The sequence below is a fragment of the Leiobunum rupestre genome, chromosome 1 (genome assembly GCF_980474605.1).
Source record: "Leiobunum rupestre chromosome 1, qqLeiRupe1.1.hap1, whole genome shotgun sequence".
Lineage (NCBI taxonomy): Eukaryota > Metazoa > Arthropoda > Arachnida > Opiliones > Sclerosomatidae > Leiobunum > Leiobunum rupestre.
The window spans coordinates 6,539,268-6,553,339 of record NC_143384.1 but is presented as its reverse complement, the minus strand read 5'-3'; positions in this window follow the sequence as shown (position 1 = coordinate 6,553,339).

Here is a 14,072-nt window from a genome sequence, read left to right as displayed (position 1 = left end):
AATATAAATGAATGCGACATCAATATAAATTAGTGCGACATCAATATAAATGAATGCGACATCAATATAAATGAATGCAACATCAATATAAATGAATGCAACATCAATATAAATGAATGCAACATCAATATAAATGAATGCGACCTCATTTTAAATGAATGCGACCTCATTTTAAATGAATGCGACCTCATTTTAAATGAATGCGACCTCATTTTAAATGAATGCGACCTCATTTTAAATGAATGAGACCTCATTTTAAATGAATGCGACATCAATATAAATTAGTGCGACATCAATATAAATGAATGCGACATCAATATAAATGAATGCAACATCAATATAAATGAATGCAACATCAATATAAATGAATGCAACATCAATATAAATGAATGCAACATCAATATAAATGAATGCGACCTCATTTTAAATGAATGCGACCTCATTTTAAATGAATGCGACCTCATTTTAAATGAATGCGACCTCATTTTAAATGAATGCGACCTCATTTTAAATGAATGCGACCTCATTTTAAATGAATCCGACCTCATTTTAAATGAATGTGACCTTATTTTAAATGAAGAAGGTCACATTCATTAAAATGATGTCGCAAGCAGTCACCCAGATGTCGCTTTCGAATAGAGATGATTTGTAATCATACGCAGTCGGTACTATCAGTTTTCTGGAATAAAACTATCGCTTCTAAAACACAAATAGAGTGCATTTAGTAGTCAGTTTCGCAGGTATTAAATCTCTTTTGTCGCGTTGTGGGTGCATAAAATTTAAATTTTCTGGGAAATCAAAAAAGGGGGGCCAACTTAATCGACCCACCGAAGCAGACGAACCAACTGAAACTTTTCAGACTAAACATCCACCCCCCCCCCCTCTCCCACTAGGGAATCGCATGAGACAACGCATTTCGCGTACGTTTCTACCCCCTGCTACCTACGTAGGTAAAGAGTCATACCCTTTGGAGAGAGCTACTAAAGCGGAACGACGGGCACACAGCGATACACATAACCCGGCACAGCTGGCACCGGAGATCCCGGTGTGCGAGAGCGCTCGCATCGTTTTAGAGGGTAGGTGTGAACGCGGCTATAGTGTCTTGGATAGAGTCGACAATCGCTTTGGGAACTTATATGATAAACATTTTGTTCACAATGAAGCTACGTTTATACTTTCAATCAAAGCGGTTATTAGCACGGGCATAAATGTAAATTCATCTTTTTTGTTGTAAGAAATTTTGGGCCCCGTTCTGCTCTTATATACGATGACATTAAATATATATGCCTGAAAATATCAGGTATATTAGAATTAAACGGAAAAGACAGTTTAATTTCGCAATACAATATGTTTAAAAATTTAACAATTCGAGGAACTATTTTTTCTTATTAAGGGACGATTAATACGTGGAACACTAACATTGTTAGTGTCGAAATTGTAGTAAACATTTGGATGTTGTTAGACGTTAATTCCAGACCATCCCAAAATATGATTTCCTCCAGAGTAGCCAACCAGTTCAAGTGTCGCTGTAGAGGAGATGTGGTGAGCTAAGTCCATTGTGCCTTTCAGGTATCTCATGACGCGTTTTGCTGCAGTCCAGTCCCGTTTTCTTGACTGGGATACCCTTCGACATACGAATCCCACTGCATGGGAAATGTTTGGGATGGTCACAGTGGCTAACAAGGAGAGTACCCGAGGTGTTTATTGCCAATTTTGTTCAAAGGAGACGTTGCACTACCCATTCGTTTTGCTATAGCAACCGAAAATGTTTTTGAACACTTAAAACAATAAAATCTCCATTTAAAAAGCGTGGGATTTTCTCGGTTTCACAGGGAAAATTTTGAAAAATTTTGAAAATTACGAAATGTGTAATTTGAACCACATTTAGGTAAATTTCATCAAGTTTGGGTAAATTGAAACATTTTTAGGGTAAATTTGTAACAAATTTTGGGTAAAATAAGGGTAAAATCGTATTTTGGTTGTAAGTGGTCAAAAACATTTTCGGTTGCCATGGCAAATCGAATGGGTAGTGCAACGTCTCCTTTTGGGAAATTTCATATCTCATATAGGTCCACATTACGGCCGACTTTGAACTAAATCGGCAATAAACACCTCGGGTACTCTCCTTGTAAGTGAAGCAGGATTCCAATCGCTTTTCTGTAGAGCGTACTGTTTGGTTCACGAGGGCATTACTGACACCGCCTATGCTCTTCAAGGATACGATTCTTTTCGTTGTGCTTCTTCCTCTCGTAAAGGCGGCTGTCTCATGTATGTGAGAGCTTCCTTGGGAGGAAGTTTCAACACAACTTTATCGTCTAGCAACATCTTAGTCTGTCAATTCCGACCTGTACGCTCGTTCCTATTTTTTGTGGTTTGTTGCCATCGTTCCCCGTCTGCTACCGCCGACTTTGATAAACTGTTATTGAACACTATCAGCCGAGTTTGTCGATTGGGTGATCGTGTGGTTATCCTTGGGGACTTCAACGCTCCCTCTATCGACTGGATGAACTCTGTAACTTCGCGAGGCATGCGGTCGTTTGATTACAAATGTATTCCGACCTGTCGGGAAGCCCTCTTGCACCAACACGGCGATGGCCCAACTCGGTATCGCGGAACTGATCAGGCTTATATATTGGATTTGGTCCTTACCTTTGACTGGGATCATGTCTCGTCTCTGAAAATTAATGCCCCACTTGGGAAAAGTGATCACGCCACTCTGTTATTTCAAATTGCATACATTTTGTCTGACGGATCAGACGTTGCCTTGCCTTCGGAGCCTAAATAAATTTACGAACTTTATAGAGCCACATTGCGCCTCCAAGACTGGTCTCTTATCTCTCCTAAGAATAGCATTGATCGCAACTACAACTGATTCACAAACATTATCCTCTCAGCACGAGCTGAAGCGGTGCCAGTCTCTACTCCTACGCCATGCAACACTAATGAACTTCATCGTGAACCCTGGTGGACCTAAGATACTCAGGCCCTAATCCTGGCCAAGCGTCGGGCATTTCATTGTTACCGTACCCATCGAACTTCCGATACTCGTCATCAGTATTCGGTTCACCGCAATGCTCTCGTTTCCCATATTCGAAAAGCCAAATATAGTTATGAATCCCGCCTCGTCGAACAGGTTGGTTCGAACTCCAAGGCGTTCTTCGACTACGTTGGACGGACTACAAAGCACAGGGCTCCTCCTGTGGTCCTGGAACTTCGTGATGGCCAGGTGTCTGGTAATCCTACTACCATCACTGGTCTCATGAGCGAATTTTTCCTATCGGTCATTCGCCCTGAGCATCACCCTGAAGCGGCCTTTCTCGACGAGGTCTATGACGCGTTGGATGACGGCCACGACTACGATTTAATTTACTTAGATCTTCAAAAAGCTTTTGACATGGTCCCGCACTCATTGTTGTTGTCCAAGCTGCGCTATCTGGAAGTTCCGCCGACACTTATCAACTGGATAGGCTATTTCTTGGCTGACCGTAGCCAGCGTGTCTGCTTGGCAACCGGTCACCAGAGGGGTCCCCCCCCCCCCCAGGGCTCAGTCTTGGGCCCTGTGCTATTTGTTATTTTCATCAACGATCTGCCCATGGCTGTGAAACATTCGTCTCTTCAGCTGTTTGCAGACGACAACAAAGTAGGAAGCCGCATTCGAACTCAAGTGGATTGCCGCACACTTCAGGAGGATCTCACTGCCGTGGAGGCCTGGGCCAGCACCAATTCCATGTGATTCAACGCTACTAAGTCTACGGTCTTGCACCTCGGTAAAACTAATCCACGCTTTACCTACCACTCGTCCGGTCGGCCTTTGGTTCCCACTGACCAGGTCCGTGATTTGGTATAGTCAAGTCTCGAGTCTTATAGGCCCCACCATCCACGTTCGTGCGGCAGTGGCAAGGGCGTCCCGTGTTCTCTACCTACTAAGGCGCTCTTTTTCTCGTATCGATGAGAAATCTGTCAAGATTCTATACAACACGTATGTGCGCCCGCATCTAGAATACTGTTCCAGTATATGGAGTCCGCATTTGATTAAGGACATAGAGTGTCTTGAGCGTGTGCAACGTAAAGCTACCAAGATGGTTCCTCGCCTTCGCCAGTGCTCGTACGAAGAACGCTTGAAGAGGCTCGGAATGCAATCGCTAGCAACCAGACGTTTGCGGATTGACTTAGTTGAGACTTTTAAACTCGCGCATGGGCTATATGATCTGCCCACAGATAAATTCTTTAAAGTGGTTTGGAGCGGTAGAAATACTCCAAAAATATTTAAAACTAGATGTGTCACGTCATCCAAACGAACTTTCTTCACCCATCGTGTGGTAAATTCTTGGAACTCTCTCCCGTCTGCTGTAAAATCGCGTTCTTCAGTCGGTGCTTTAAAAAATAGATTGGACAAATGTATGGGATGGACCTAATCCGTTCCTTTTTTTCGTTTTTTTTGTCTCTCTTTTGATGGTTTTTGTAAACGATGCTGACCCAATAAGCGCTTGCGCTTTTTATGTAACTCAGTTCAATAAATTCTATTCTATTCTAGAAGGTCTTTATCGTCAGTTAGATTCGGATATGCCAGGTCCATTGGTGTTTTGGACGTTTTTGCTTCGTTCATGCTGAAATCGTCGCTATTATAAAAATATCAGGAAATTTACCTTGTTAAAAGCTGAGAATAATAAGATATGGTAGCAGGGTTTAAAAAAACCAGGGTTTTTATAAAAATACCCAGCCCAGTGTGTTTTTTAGGTTTTTTCGGGTTTTATTGGGTATTTATGGGTTTTATTGGGTTTTTTATTTTTAAATATTAAATATATATTGTTTATTAAATTATTATTGTTTATTAAATATATTATGTTTATTAAATTTTATTATTTATTAAATTTTATTATTTATTAAATTTTATTGTTTATTAAATTTTATTGTTTATTAAATTTTATTGTTTATTAAATATATTATGTTTATTAAATTAGTATTGTTTATTAAATATATTATGTTTATTAAATATAATAACAATTTAATTTTACAATTTTACATGTGAAAAGGCATTGAAACTTGTGAAAGTCTATAGATATTCCCGCGCTGAACCAAAACACTGGTAATAGGCTAATAGTCTAATAGAGTAGTAACACTCTGTAGCTTTGGCCATGGCCGCCATTTTGGTCGCAAATTTTTAATCTATAGGAAAGAGCATGGATGACGTACTAGGACGTCACAGTGCCATTACTCTATAAAGATTTAGATATAAGGTTGTTTAGATAATAAAAGTAATAATAATCTTACTTTTAGTAAGTTAGTCTTTTTAAGTTCTTTAGAAGTTGTAAGGATATTTTTAAATTTCTAAAATAATAAATATCTAAAAAATTTCCACTCGTGTTTTTTAAAATTCAAAACTTTGAATGGGGTTTTTTAAGTGGGTTTTTTTAAGTGGGTAATACCCAAAAAACCCATGGGTTTTTTCGGGCTGGGTTTTTTTTAAATTCGAACCCTGTATGGTAGTGGCCAAGTTATATATCGTAACATATAGCGGATGAATTTTTTTATGTTTTTCATAATTTGAGATCTCTTCTTCGAGCACTGGTGTTAAAAATAAACTTTTGTGATATTTAATTGACGAGAATTTATAATTAATAATATTCTAGTTATTATTTACATTTTGAGGCATTTTTTACCAATATTAGTAAATAATTCATTATATTCGTTGGCTATTTCCAGGGTTTAAATTGCTTTGTTAATTTTAAATACTATGCTTATACTTCGCTATTGCTATGACAAAGATTTAGACGAAAATGCTGCTAGAAATATAATGCTTAAATATACTATGCTAGTAAAAAGTAAAAGTTCAAAATGCTTTACTATGCAAAAAAATCGCCGTAAAAGTCTAAACTGCACTTTGCTACTAATAAATACATACCGAATATGCTAAACTGCACTTTGCTAATAATTTTGAATCAACTATCTTAATAAGGCAATAAAACATCCAATCATAAAAGAACTAAGTTAAGTTTATTATAATAAGTAACAGCCTGTCAACAGCATGACTCTAGAGCAACTCAAAAACAAGAATACAGTGTTGCCAAATAATAGTGATTAGTGACGTCATGCTAAATCAGTTCAGTTCAGATTTCTAGCTTCTATGGCAAAACTAGTAAATATATTAATATATTCAATACTCCGCCATTTTGACATAACAATAATAAATGGGTTAAAAGTTCTTTAGTAGCTTCAGAGACACCGTAATATTCAGCCTCCATTGAGGAAAGTGAAATAGATTTTTGTTTAATTGAACGCCACGATATTGAACATGACCCTAAAACACCGTGTATCCACTCTGTGATGTACGGAAATCTCTGTCAAACCCCCAATCACTATCACTATAGATAGTGAGTTTAGGTGCTGGAACTCGTTGGTAGAATAAACCGTAGCTGGAAGTAGTAGAAAGGTATCTTGCTAGTTGACATAGTTGTACCCAATGTATGTAACCAGGGATACAACTATATTGCGATAATGCCACTACAGCATAAAGGACATCAGGTCTTGTTCTCTGGGCAACAAACAAGATACTTCCAATCAAAGATTTAAACGGATACTCTTCCATCGGCTGCTTTTCAATTTCTGTAGTAGGACAATCCTTACGGGTCAATATTGCAGATGGATTAAAGGGTAAATAAACTGGAACATCAGACTCCAACCCAAACTTCTTTATGATTTGATATATATACTTTCCTTGATGAATTTTAACCGTATTACTCGACCGGAAATCAAATTCAACTCCTAATAACTTTTGTATTGGTCCCAGTGTCTTAAGTTCATATTTTTCAGACAAAATATGATAGATTTCTTCGGATATACTGTTATTTGTGGCTAATACGATCAAGTCGTCAACATACACAAGAACCAGTGCTTTATATGGTACATAGTAGATACAATTAGTTCCAGCCAATTTTCTGAAACCCAATTTTCGAAAACCTTCATCTAACTCTAAATACCATAGCCTTCCACTTTGTGGAAGTCCATACAATGATTTCTTCAGTTTGAGGCATTTTAAAGAATTAGCCTTTCCAAAACCTGGTATAAACTTCAGGAATATATCTTTGTCGATAATACCGTACAAATAAGCATTTTTCGCATCAATATGTTTGTGTACCCAGCCAAGAGTAATGACGAAAATAACAATAAATAGACGAATAAAGCTGAAACTAACCACTGGCGAGAAAGTATCATCGTAATCTACACCCTCAACCTGGGAAAATCCCTGAGCAACGAGTCTGGCTTTTTATCGTATTATATGTCCTTTTGCATCTCTCTTTAGAGCATAAACTCAACGACAGCCGATGATTTTCTTGTTTTGCAGCTTGTCTACTACTTCAGTTACTTCTCTCTCATTCAGTGTGTTAACCTCTTCGCGCATGGCTTCCTGCCAATGGATACTTTGCTTAGAGGTAATCGCCTCCTGATAGGTCTGCGGTACAAGTATACTTGTGCCAAAAGCTGAAAACTCTTCATTATCATAATTATTTCAAGTCGATACCAAAGATGTTGGCAATGTTTTATTGGAAAAATCAAATGCACTGATATCCCATGACAAACTATTAGATTTTATGTACCTCTCAACTTCGGGTTTAGAACGCAGTCGATACCCATTGAAATCATAGTTGTAAACATCTGCTCGGCCTTGGGACGCACCACCCTGCCTGATAACTACTTCCCGTCTAATACCAGCAGGTAATACTGCTGTTATGGTGGAATTCCTTGAGGTTGTAATAGTACTACTTGCAGCTGTGCTGAGATTACTTGGATTGTTCTCAGCCAGTACCAGAGGTTGTTGTACATTTTCCATTGGTATAACCACTTCGGTTGTCTCCTCCTTGACCGTTGGTAAGTCTTGGGCCTGCGGTACTTGGGTTAAATCATCCTCAAAATGCCAAGGTAACCGAGTAGTATCCTCATATATGTTCTATTATTAATAATGTAATCAATACCTCTTCTCCCCTCATCAAATCAGACACGCATTGTTTCAGCAACTATATTCTCGGTGGGATTCCAAATACGATGTCCTTGGGTATTAATTGCATAGCCAACTACTACGCCAAGTTTAGCTCTAGGGGTGAACTTATTCTGCCGTCGCTGGGAAGGAATATGCACAAAAGCCAAACTTCCAATGCGTTTGAATTGCATGGCACCTGGTTTTCTACCAATAAAAATATCTAGAGGAACCTTGTCTTTCAACTTTTCATGCTTGGCATGATTTTTAACATACGCTGCAGTCAATACTAATTCGACACACAGCTTAACAGGCAAATGACCATCCTCCAAAAACGACCGTATCATGTTTATATGCAAGGTCCTGTTTATTCTTTCCGCTACCCCGTTCATTGCCGGGGAGTAAGTATTCGTTCTTTGATGTTGCATGCCATCTTTGTGACAGTATTCTGCAAATTCATTGGAACAATATTCAAGACCGTTATCAGTTCCTATTATTTTAATCTTCTTCCCAGTCTGTCTCTCTAAGAAGGCCTTGTATATTTTAAACCAATTTAACGCTTCGCTCTTTTTAACCATTGTGTAAACACGTAGGTACCTTTTTTTCATCCATAAAAGTGATATAGTATCTGGCTCCGCCAATTGAAGAAATTGGAGCAGGACCCCAAACATCGGAGTGAACGAGATCCAGTATATCCTTGCTTCTAATTTCATCAAGTGGTTTATGAGACGGCTTCGTACTTTTTGCCAGTTCGCACTTAATGCAATGGTCAAGCTCTCCCATCAAAGATTTCATTCCTCGTAATAAACCAATAAACGCCATACATTTTAAATCAGGTCCGTTAATGCGACCCATACGGTAATGCTAAAGCATTTAACTTTTCTTATTTTCACCATCAACTTGAAAAACTTCTGGTTCGTTATTCGGATCTAATATATCGTGCTAAAGCCCATTTGGTAAAACCGTAGCATCTAAGGTATAGAAATGATCATCTGATAGTGGAGCCTCCAAAGCAAAACTCCCATTTTGAAAATATAAGATAACCTTCGAATCCTTCGTAACTCCCGTATACCCAACCTGATCCATGAGTCTCTCAGGTATTAAGTTTCTCCCCATTCTAGGGGTATAAATAACATCTTTCAATTGGAAAATGTTTTGTACTGTATCATTTATCTTGATTCAAATATCGCCACGACCTTCAACCTTTGAACAGCCTTCACCTACTGTTACTTTTGATTCGAAAGGTATGAAGGTATGAAACCAATTCCTTTGATTACAAAAATGTCGATTTGCGGCTGAATCTACAATCCAATCTTTAGACATTGCTGAAGTACAATGGGCAGCGGCGAAGAAGGCTCCCGTTTGTGGTTCTCTGGTTTCGGTTGTAAAACGCCCTCTACCACGATTCCTGGTTCGCTGTCGACAGTCTCCAGCTCTATGTCCCACACGTAGACAAGTGAAACATTTACCACTAAACATTATCTGTTGATTGTCATAATAATGCCCTCTACCGCTCTGGCTCGAGTTATCTCTTCCTCTGAGTCTTGTACGATTCCTTCCCCTCTGACGTGAATTGTCTCTCCATCTTTGACTTGAATGTACAGAGCGTACCATGAACGCTCTTAATTTAAATTTCCTCAGTGCTTCTTCTGCCAAAGAAACAGCACTTGCATTATTAGCATTTAGCACAGGAACAATTGGGGCTATCTCCAATCGCTTTACAATTTCCCAAAGGCTTTTTGACCTTAAAGTCATTTCCATATCAAAATTCCATGTTTTGTAATTATCTGATGTCAACTTTGGAAGTTGACCCATCATGAGTACTGATCGATCTTCCGCCATTGTTACTAGGCCTAATCTTGTTAATCAAAGGTTGCAAAAAAAACTGTAAACGTGTTGACTCACTGTTACATCTTAGGCCTTGGTTCGGCCAAATTATACTTTACTATTATAATCATCTATTAATACTGTCCATGAAAAAGAACCACGGACCTCTGATACCATGTTGTATAATCAACTATCTTATTAAGGCAATAAAAACATTCAATCTTATAAGAACTAAGTTTATTATAATAGGTAACAGCCAGTCAAGTAGTCAACAGCATGACTCTAGAGCAGCTCAAAAACAAGAATACAGTGTTGCCAGAAATAATTTAGATAGGGAGAGGTAGCTCCTACCTTTAACAGTACAAAAAGGCATGTCGCCCAAACACACGGTCGCGTCGAGATTATCAGTTTCTGGCCAGGTTAAGTTCCTGCCACGCGTCAACTCCGTTTTCTCCTAGATTCTTATTGGTTGCTTTTCTTTTGATTTTACGCGTATAACTGCAGCGCCATCTGGCAGCGGTAGAGAGAACGTTTGATCATTTTCATCAGCATTCTATCGAGCGAGCAAATTTAATTTGTCTCTGAAATATATTAAAATTTTCTTACGAATTCGAAGGTTTATTTTCCAATTTTAATAACAATACCAGTTGGTTGTATCTTATAGGTGACTCGAGTCAAATTTATTAAACTATCCAAGGCTTATAAAAAGCCTCAGCGAATATCTGCAAATATGGGTCATTGTACTTCCAAACAAAACTCGACTAATAGACAGGTTAATGGAGCCCCTGGGCAGGGCCGTGCCTAGAAGTCTCGCGACCCCGGGCGAAATGCATGGGCGAAACTGAGTGTAGCGGCCCTCCGATATATACATCCCTATGGTAAAATTTTAACGGCCCTTCGCGACCGCCCTGCTCGCCGACCCCTAAGCACGGCCCTGTCCCTAAGTCTTTTTCATAAAGTTTCCATCAGCTAAAAAGGCAACCGAAAAATGTCAACGGTGGGTTCAGGCATTTGGTCGAGAAGACTTTACTTTATCCGATGTTTCTCTATGAAAATGAAAACGATGAACGTTTGAACTTGAAGGTAAAAGAAACCATTTTTTGGATGCTTCAAGAAAATAAATGTCATTCTTTAATTTTACTGTCTAGATAAAGACTTCATGAAATAATTAGAAGATTGGGAGAAAGATGTGACCAATCGGCCTGGAGATTTTATTTATCATTTACATTTAGAGCCATTTGTTTTACCAATATTACTAAAGAATTCATTATATTAGTTGGCTATTTCCCGGGTTTAAATTCCTTTGCTTATACTTGGCTATTACTATGAGAAAGATTTAAACCAAAATGCGAAACTGTGCTAAGCTGTTAGAAATATAATGCCTAACTATACTATGTTAGTAAAAATTGAAACGTTCAAAATGCTTTACTATGCTATGCTGCAAAGAAAATCGCTGTAAAAGTCTAAACTGCGCTTTGCTTCTAAAAAGTACATTCCGAGTATGCTAAACTGCGCTTTGCTTTTAATTTTGATACTACTAAACTGTGCTATACTGTTAAAGAAATAAAAACTGAAGTTCTATTCTGTGCTAGGCTCTTAAAAGTAGTAGTTTTGAAATGCTAAACTATGCTTCAGTAGTAGAAAATTGAATGCCCTATATGCTAATTTCGCTATGCTATTTAGAATTGAGTGCGTTATAATGCTGAACTTTGCGAAGAATTGCTACTAGAAACGAGGAGCTTCGGCATTTAAACTTCGATTTTGTCACGCAGATGACCCTTACCCGTTGCCAGGACCGTGCAGAAGGAGGGGGCGTAACCCCCTAGGCACGGAGTAAATGGTGCTCTCCAACATGCTGAATCCCGACTTTTGATCTTTAAGTTAAAAGGGACCGAGTTTACGTAATGTGGCTGTTCCATGACCTATATTTCCCTACAAATTACAAGAAATTATAATAGTACATCTGAAATGGTTACCTAGAATTTGAAATAAATAGCGGCCAGTGCCATCTTAAGGCATGGGCATTGGGGGTGCGTGCCTACCATAAGGGGCCCCGCAGGGGTCCCCAAAAGATTTTCGTTTTTAGACAGTAAAGAGATTAAACATTGTATTCCGTAGCATTTAATTTATTTTAATAACTTTTTATTATGATTAAAAAATGCATAGGGGCCCTATGATGTTCAGGATCCTGTGTTTTCCTTGGCCCGTAAGGGGAACCCTATGGTGACAAGGGTCCGTATGGGGGACGGATGGCGTCCAAGGCCGTACGAAGGCCTGTTAAATCAGATACCTAAAAAACTAGTATACATGTAAATTGTATAGAAAAAAACTTAGTAGTATTTTCTTTGCTAGAGTTAAAGCTAGGAATTATATTTTTACCTCTCCGAGGGTACTTTGTACCCTGGAGGGGCTATACAATCACCGTGTCTGTGGGTGGGTGTGTGTGTCCTGCGAACGTGTACGCATTTTCCGTGCAAAGGTTAATCAATGTACGCAATGTCTCGAAATCTCTGCGTTCGCAGTTTTTCATAGTGTTGGCAAAACCACCGTGTGACGGTGAGCGTTAACGGATTAATTTGCGGATGGGTTTGGTTTGGATGGTGTATTTTCGTTAATGTTCACCGTCGTGACGGTGTTAACTCAGTTTGATTGGGTGTTTAGTTATTGTACTGTGTATGCGTAGGTTGTGAATGTTGATATCGTGTTATGACGGTTGTGGGTGTTGAGTTTGTGTTATGACGGTTGTGGGTGTTGAGTTTGTGTTATGATGGTTGTGGATGTTGAGTTATGACGGTTGTGGGTGTTGAGTTTGTGGTGTTTGTGTTATGATTGTTGTGGATGTTGAGTCTGTGGTGTTTGAACGGGCGTTTTATCTCCAACTTCTTCTTAATGACTTTGGGACGGACCGATTGCTGAGTGTTATGCAACCTCTCAACGTCCAATGGTAGGGTTTCCACCAATTGTACACGGTTTTCGTCTTAGTATCAATTTGCGATTTATTGGCACTGGCCGGGAATCGATCCCAGGTCTGCCTCGTGCAAGAGATTTAATCTAACCACTCAGCCACCAACGCTTGTTAAGTTACGGTGTTTTACTAAAAAACAGCTTTGGCGAATGTCATTTACAAAGTTATAACGTTAGGTACTATAATTTATTCTACATCATTTTAAATATTTATAAATTATATTAATATTATATTTAATGAAATATTTATAAATTATATTAATATTATATTTAATGAAATATTTATAAATTATATTAATATTATATTTAATGAAATATTTATAAATTATATTAATCTTATATTTAATTAAATATTAATAAATTATATTAATCTTACATTTAATTAAATATTTATAAATTATATTTATATTATATTTAATTAAAATCTGAGTATTTTAATTTATTTGATCGTGTTCAGGAATTGAACTCGGGTCGCATCGTTACAAAGCAGATAGTTTACCGCCGAGCCATTGACTTCCTTTAGGAAAGTAAAAAGTAAAGAAACCATTATGATAAGGCGGGTTTTTTAGCTTTTAATAACGCTTAGAAAAAGGATAATTATTCAAAACTCCCGCTGAAACTATATAAAAGTAATAATATAGCGCCACCGTGTGGAGAACTATCAATCGAACCGGATAAAAAATATAATCTCTTCAATTTTTCAAACTTTAGTCAAATCTCGAGGGGTAAAAAAAAACACGAAATAAAGGTATATAAGGCCGTTGCCGTCAATTTAGAAGATTTAGTCTTTCTTAATTCTTAAATACTACAGGACGGGGTCCTGGTGTCGGTCAAAAGTTATGAGGTTACTTAGCGGTTTTAATTAGTATGTTCGGTCTTCGGTCAAGAAAAGAGTTAAATTTTGTTTCGCGTTTGGAACGTGAGTGAATGGACTTAAGTGTATGAACAGTGCGTGCTTAAGACTGAAAGTGTTAAAGTAATTGTGAACTAACTTAAGTCAGCTGTAAGATAAAATTGATTGTTATTATTTTTTGAATTGGAATAACCTAATTATACCCTTGAAATTGTCAACTCAACCTGTGAGGCTAATTAAGTAGATTAGAAATAATTAGTAGCGAACAGCTCTCAGCTGTTAATTAAGACGGAGTTTATAGTTAGGTAGTTTGAATTTAGTTAAAATTACTCAGTATAATTTATAATATTTACTTAAGTGTAAGTGTGTTTTGGTTTATGTTCCAATCACGATGAACTAAGACAAATCTAGTCTTAGACACTTAAGTACCAGTTCTGTACAATTACGTAGAAGGGA